Source organism: Lichenostomus cassidix, chromosome 4, assembly GCF_008360975.1.
Source record: "Lichenostomus cassidix isolate B80296 chromosome 4, HeHo_3.0, whole genome shotgun sequence".
In the NCBI taxonomy this organism is placed as follows: Eukaryota; Metazoa; Chordata; class Aves; order Passeriformes; family Meliphagidae; genus Lichenostomus; species Lichenostomus cassidix.
In genome coordinates, this window is record NC_139484.1 from 3561206 (window position 1) to 3567806 (window position 6601).

The window sequence follows — 6601 nt, forward strand, 5'->3', positions numbered from 1 at the left end:
AAAATGCCAGAGGTTTATGTCCAAAAAGCAGACAGAGGAGTCCTATAACTTTATTTGAATAAAGGGAGAGTCTGCTGGGGCACATTCACACAGAGGGTTTTCTCTCTCGGGGTTTTGGGGAGTACAGCCCCAATTATCCTAAACTCCCGGCCGCAGGACTCACTTTGTCTGCCCATGAGTTGGCACATTTCCATGGAGTGCCATCTCTGCTGCTCTTAGGAAAGGTATTACATGGTTGTGTGCTTTTCTTTCTTGCCCTTCTCACCTGCTGCAGAAGATGGAAGGTGTGAAGGATGATGGAAATTGATTCCAGCCCCAAGCAAACATCAAGCAGCCAAGCAGGCATTAAGCATCCCCGTGGGTAGCTGGATTCTCCTGCATTCTGGGCATTACTCCTTTCTCTGGGATGCTGCAGGAGATTTTGCCTCCTTCAACTTTATTGGAGGGGAAAAGGGCTAAAACTGGAGGTTTCTATACTGGAGTTATTCCCGCTATTTTCTTAAACTACAGATAATTAAGCAGGTTGTTGAAACAGCGTGATTTGCTTGTGGTTTATTGAGAGGAACCAATTTAATTTTTATTTATGCCTCAACATACGTTATAAATCCATTTGCTGATACGGAATGAAAAATCACTATAGGGGCTGTACACATGGCGAGGAGCCTTAACACCTGCCACATGCAGGAGGCAGATAGGATGTGAGGGGGGAGGAGGCCGCCGAGATTACAGCCCCACAGAAAATGAGACCTCACGGCCCTTCAGAAAAGGGCGGGAAGTCTCTGGGGAGAGGGGCGGGGTTACCCTGCCTTACAGCCCCTCAGGGGAGAGAAATCTCCCACCCCTGGGCTGCCAGCGACCCTTCGGCTGCCGGGGAAAATATGCCTGGGGACTCGGGCTACGGCAGGAGTCTTAGCCCACAAAAGCAGTTAACCGCGACGCAATTGCCCCCGCCATTGTTTTTGTTTCTTGGAGGGAGCGGCAGCTCGCCCGAAAGGTCAGCTCGCCCGAAGGGTCAGCTAGCCCGGCCCGCCGCCTTGTCTCTCTGCGGTCCTGCTTCTCCCCTGCCTGTCTGTTCTGGCCGCTCGCCCCGAGGCAGCCCGTCGCCGCGACAGACTGCTTCGCAGCCGCCTGCACCCAGCCCGCAACCATCGCGGCCATGGCAGCCGCTGCCTTTCCCGCGTTGCTCGGCACATCGCTGGCCGCCGGCACAGACGCTGCTGCCGCCGCTCGCCGCCGCGCCCAGCCGGGCACAGGAGCCGAGCAGCCTCCGCAGCTCGCAGCGCTCACTGCACTGCCGAGCTGACACCCGGGGTACAGCGGCAGCGATCTGTCCTTGCCTTCTGTTTCCGTCTCTGTTTTCCTCTCTTTGTTCCCGTCCCACTTCGGTAGGAACATTTACCTTTCTTTATCAATAAAGGGTTCTCAGATATGATATTGCCGCGTTTGAGCTTTATTTCGTCCAAGAAATCTATCAAATAGAACCATCCCCAACTCCCCTCACGGCAGGACGGCACATTTACCTATCTGCAGAGGTTCTTCACTTCCTCTTGACATTTTATCCAACTCAAATGATGGCTTTAGCAAGCTCTGAAAGCTGTGTTTGATTAATGCTCAACAGCTCCTGCATAACAAACGAGAAACTTCTGAGCAATAGAAAACTCTTTATTTTGTGTGGTTGGTTAATTACTTACATAAGCTTCATGTGCAGATCCAGTCTCTTAATTACCTAAAAATCTTACTTGTTCGGTGATAAATAGTTTTCCTTATTTAAATAGATCTTTCACAAAATATATGTGTAAGCTCTGGTTGTGCCCTAGGAAAGGTGTTATATACAGTGCTGTAGCTGCTTTGCTTCATCTCGGGATGTTCGGCTGCCTGTGCTTTTTCTTCTCAATTCAGCATTGACTGTGGTATGCAAACCAATTAAATTAAAGAGGGAAATACAGAGAAGAAGTGGAAGAGGAGAGACAGTAATATGTATCAAGATAATACTTTCTATAATATAATTACTGAGGCCCATGGAGGTTCATTGATCACCTTCCCATAATGTGATTTTTTTCCCCTGGCTTTTTTCTTCCTGCCTAAGGGTATTTTCTTCCTGAGTAGTTAGTGGGAAATGTTATTCTTCAGTGAGAGCTAATTGAGCATAATTAAGCATCTGACAACATGCACTCACATCATCAAGCAGAAGAGGGCAGTAAATCAAAAGCAGTAAGATTACTAAAACCTGGAGTAGAGAAAGAATCCCCCATCCCCAAAACCCGGAGCTGAACAATACAGGAAGAATTTAATAATGTATGCTTTTTTGCTTTTTTTCACTGGAGAAAATTGGGTTGAGTTGTTTTGTTTTGTTGGTTTTTTTTTTTTTTTTTTTAATTGTGGTTTGGAGAAAATCCAAATCATACAAAGACTTTTCATTCCACTGTTTTAGTAAGTGACTAATTTTCAATGCAAAGTATTTGGTGCTAAGGCTCTTAAAAAGTGAGAGGAGCCAAACCTGGAGTAACTGTTCAAGGCTTGACAAGTTCCCAAGTTCTTGCCAGTGGGAACACAATGAGGCTGGACATGAATGTCTTTGTTTCCATTTAAATTACTAGTTACATTCTATAAAATCAAAATCACTGCGGTCTCACTCCTCTTCACTTATTACAGGTAGTGGCAGCAGCAGGAACTTACACAAAGTAGTCAGTCCTAGTTACAAACAAAAAGAAAAGGACTTTGAAGTGTCTGAAGTTGTTACTTTATGAGAAACCCACAGTGGCTTCGTTTCTGCCCCACTCCCTTTCTACATGTCTCTTCCCAGAGTCTTGTGTTCTGTACCAGTTCTGAGATATCCTCACTTGTCAATGTCCATGTGAATTACAGACCTTGGCTGTTCCTAAATGAAAAGTAGCTTTCAATGCTGAAATATCATGCTATGAAAACCAAAAATGTCTTTGATGACAATTACTTTTTAGTTTTTCTTTTAACCAGAACAACTGAAAACAAACTGGTTAGCCTCTGTATGGAATTTCTTCCTGTAAACCACCACAGTTTCCAGAGGGTTTCCTTGTATAAGAAGGAGGAGTTCTGTTTTGTGCTACCTCTAAATTAAGAACAACATGCCATGTACATCTCATGTATTTTCTTAGTGAAAATTAGGTAAAGTCCTCCTTTACGATGATTCTAACTTACTCTTTTTCTTTGTAAAATACTGCAACTGCTGTATTTTAAAGTCTAACATATATATATATACATATATATATATATATATACATATATATATATATATATATACATATATACATATATATATATATATATATATATATACATATATATACATATAACATATATAGCAACAAACCACTTCATCCTATGTAATTCTTTCTTTCTTAAAAGCAAGATAAATTTATTAAAGAATAAAATTCTGCATGAAACAGGCTTGTTTTGGCATTGCATTGCTTCCCTGTTCTAATCACGTCTCCCAGGTAATTAATGGTGTTACAACCCCTGCTGAAGATCAGAAGCTTCTTGATCTTATCTACTTTACAAGCAAAATAGACTTGTAGCTTTCAGAAATGGAGAGTATGTGTTTGGTTTTTTTGGTTTGAGGTTTTTATTTTATTCTAACTTGTATGTCATTAGGGAAAATTATAGATGATATGGAATGAATTCAGAAGAGATTGGGCTGAGACATGCAATTTAAAGGCCTTTATTGTAAAATATTAGCTGCTTTAGGAGCCTACAGTATGAATAAAATCAGGGGGTAGATAGGAAATTTAAGTACATTTGAGTTAAGCTGACAATAGTTATGTGTCTTCATAGCACAGAAACCTTGCAATAAGTCTGAAACTTTGCCTTAATTCTGTTGGATCTGCAGTTGTTCTCAGATGGAACTTTTATTTAGCTGGTATTTATCCCTGGCAATAGAAATATGTGAATCAACAGGTTTGTAGACTTCTAATTAGGTCACATATCCCTGCAAAAATAACTCCAAAAGCTAGTTGGGACTAGATGATTGATCTTTAATGTCCCTTCCAACCCAAACCATTCTGTGATCCTATGATTTGGGGAACCATTTGTCCCTCTGTCATGTATGAAATGGGTATCCAGTGGCCCTTTCTGGAGTCAGTGTTTGCAGTGTTGCCTGGGACTGGTACTAAAGACCTGTTCCAGTTAGCAGTAGTATGTCAAAATAGCCACCTCCATTTGGGACTTTTCCACCAGCAATAATCTTTGAGTTCTCAGGTCACAATGTAGTACTTTTTTTTTTTTTTCCCGTCCAGGGCTTGGTGGGGTCTTAGACATCATCTTTGTTTACAAAAGCAAGACTACTCAAATGTTTCAGAGTTGTGCTAGCAAAGTGACCACTTTTGTGAAAAATACATGCAGCAAAATATCCATCCCAAAGAGACCATCTGAGATTTCATTCCCACTGTCACAGACAGTTTCAGCAACGTGCAAAGCAACAGCTGTATGTCCTGTGGCATCCAAACAGAAGAGTGGAGAGAATCTAAGAGGGCTACACAGGCCAGGTGCCAGGAAAATGAACATCAACTTTACAGAAGAGACCACTTCAAGTGTTTTTAGAGGAACCCTAAGTGGTAGCTGTACCACCTCACGAAGGTGCCACTGCAATGGGCAAAGCAGCTTCGGTTTACATGGCTTTTGTTCAACTGACAGTGGGTCTGTATTTTAACGAAGCTATCTGCTCTTTCCTATGGAAAGGATCAAGGGGAGAGGCTTTCTTTTTTTCCTGAGTTTTAACTTGGACCCATGGAAAGAAGAATAAGGAAAAAAAAAAAAAACCCAACAAATCAAACCCCAAAATGTGAGCACAGCAGGTCAGGACTAATTAAGCACTAAAGATGGAACTGACAGCACTTAGGTCTGCCAGGCTGCAAAAAACTGTCACTGAGGGCTAAAATTCCCATCCAGCTGGATATGTTTCCAGTCTATAACAAGGCAATTTTTGCCAGGAATTCTTTAATCTTTTCCTCCCTATACCCCACCCTTTTCTTGACTTGTTCTTTTCTTCCATTTATTTTATAATTGTCATCTTCTGTCTTCCATCATCCACTATTAATGGGATTTTAACTTTATGTCTTTGTTACGTTTTTGATAAAATTTACCTGCTAGACTATTAAAATAATTACATCTTATAATGTTCAAACACTGAACACTGTAATTTCTAGCAGCAACATGGATGTCAGCTATATTGTTAATAGATGATAACTTTCTTCTCCATGTAGTTTGAGTCTTGTTTTTAAAGGCAAAAGGTTTAAAGGTGATACCTGTTACATTTTAAAGAGCAGACAGACAACTGAAAATCCATTATTTGTTAATACAAACCAGGAACAAAATCTGTAACAGACAACATCCAAGTGTATGCCTTACTACGTGCCTGGCTGGTTTAGTGTGTGGCAAAAGCTCAATTTTACTATGATGTGTGCTTTACTGCAAAGCCACAGCTCATTTAAAGTTATATCTCAGTAGTGGCTACTTACATAAGAGGCTGCTGGTAGCACCATCTATTATTAGTAATGCCTGACATGTGTTTGGAAAGAATCACCAATGTTTCCATGCTTCAGGGCACAGGACTAATACTTTAAGGGCTACCTTTATTGTCAGGGAGATGTTTGTGGCATCCCTGAGTAAAATAACTGCCCATGTTATTTATCCTAGAAAACTCAAATTGTATGTAACCTGTAAAAGTCAGATTCCAGAGCCTAAAGACCCCTGAAAGATTTTATTTCCTTAGGAAAGGAAGCTGATGCCCTGAAAATGCAGAGGGAAGAAATATTCAGTTCAAATGCATACAGAAGATGAGCCAGAGCAGTAGAGCAATGGGTAGTAACATGCCTAAAGCAGAAGCTGAACACTGGAAATCAGAGTTGGTGAAGGAAGAGATGCACAGAGTTCCAAAGGAGCAGTAGATATGGATGGTCAGATGGAAATTGAGATGTAGCAGAGGTACTTCTGCACGCAGATGGAGAACAGGAGCAGATGGGTGTGACTGTACTGCCTGTCATCGGGGCTGAAGGCTTCTGCCAGGAGGGAGGTCCTAAAATCAGACCCTTGCAATGTACAGGCACAGGGGGCCCAAATCAGTCTGAACAGAAACCTTCACCCTAGAGCTCCTTACAGAAAGTGCCTTTGCATTGCAGAAAATCTCGGCAATGGAGGGGTTTCTATGTTATGAAAATGTAGTGCCTCCTCTTCAGCTAAAGCTCTTGTTTATTTCCGTGAAACGCCAAGAAGGGCATAATGGTTAAAGCCCAGTGTTTGTAAGGGAGACCAATTCTGTTCAAAACCTCAGACCAGGCTAGATCAAGCCAAGTCTCGATGCGTACTTGCATCGTGAGCAGAGTCTGACAGCGCGTCTCGTAATGCCGAGGGAACAACAAAGGCTGGATTATGGATTTAACTGGTTTCAAACCCTGCGCACCGTGAGGCGGCTGTGGCGGGGTAAAACTGGGGCCCGGCATTTCAGCACCGCCTTACAGGGCACTACCTGCAATTGGCTCTGCACGCCTGAGGCTCCGCAGCTGGCCAGACACATGGAGCGCTCATTCTCTCGCGCACGGCAGCGGCAGCGGTGCCGCGACAGCACCGCGCC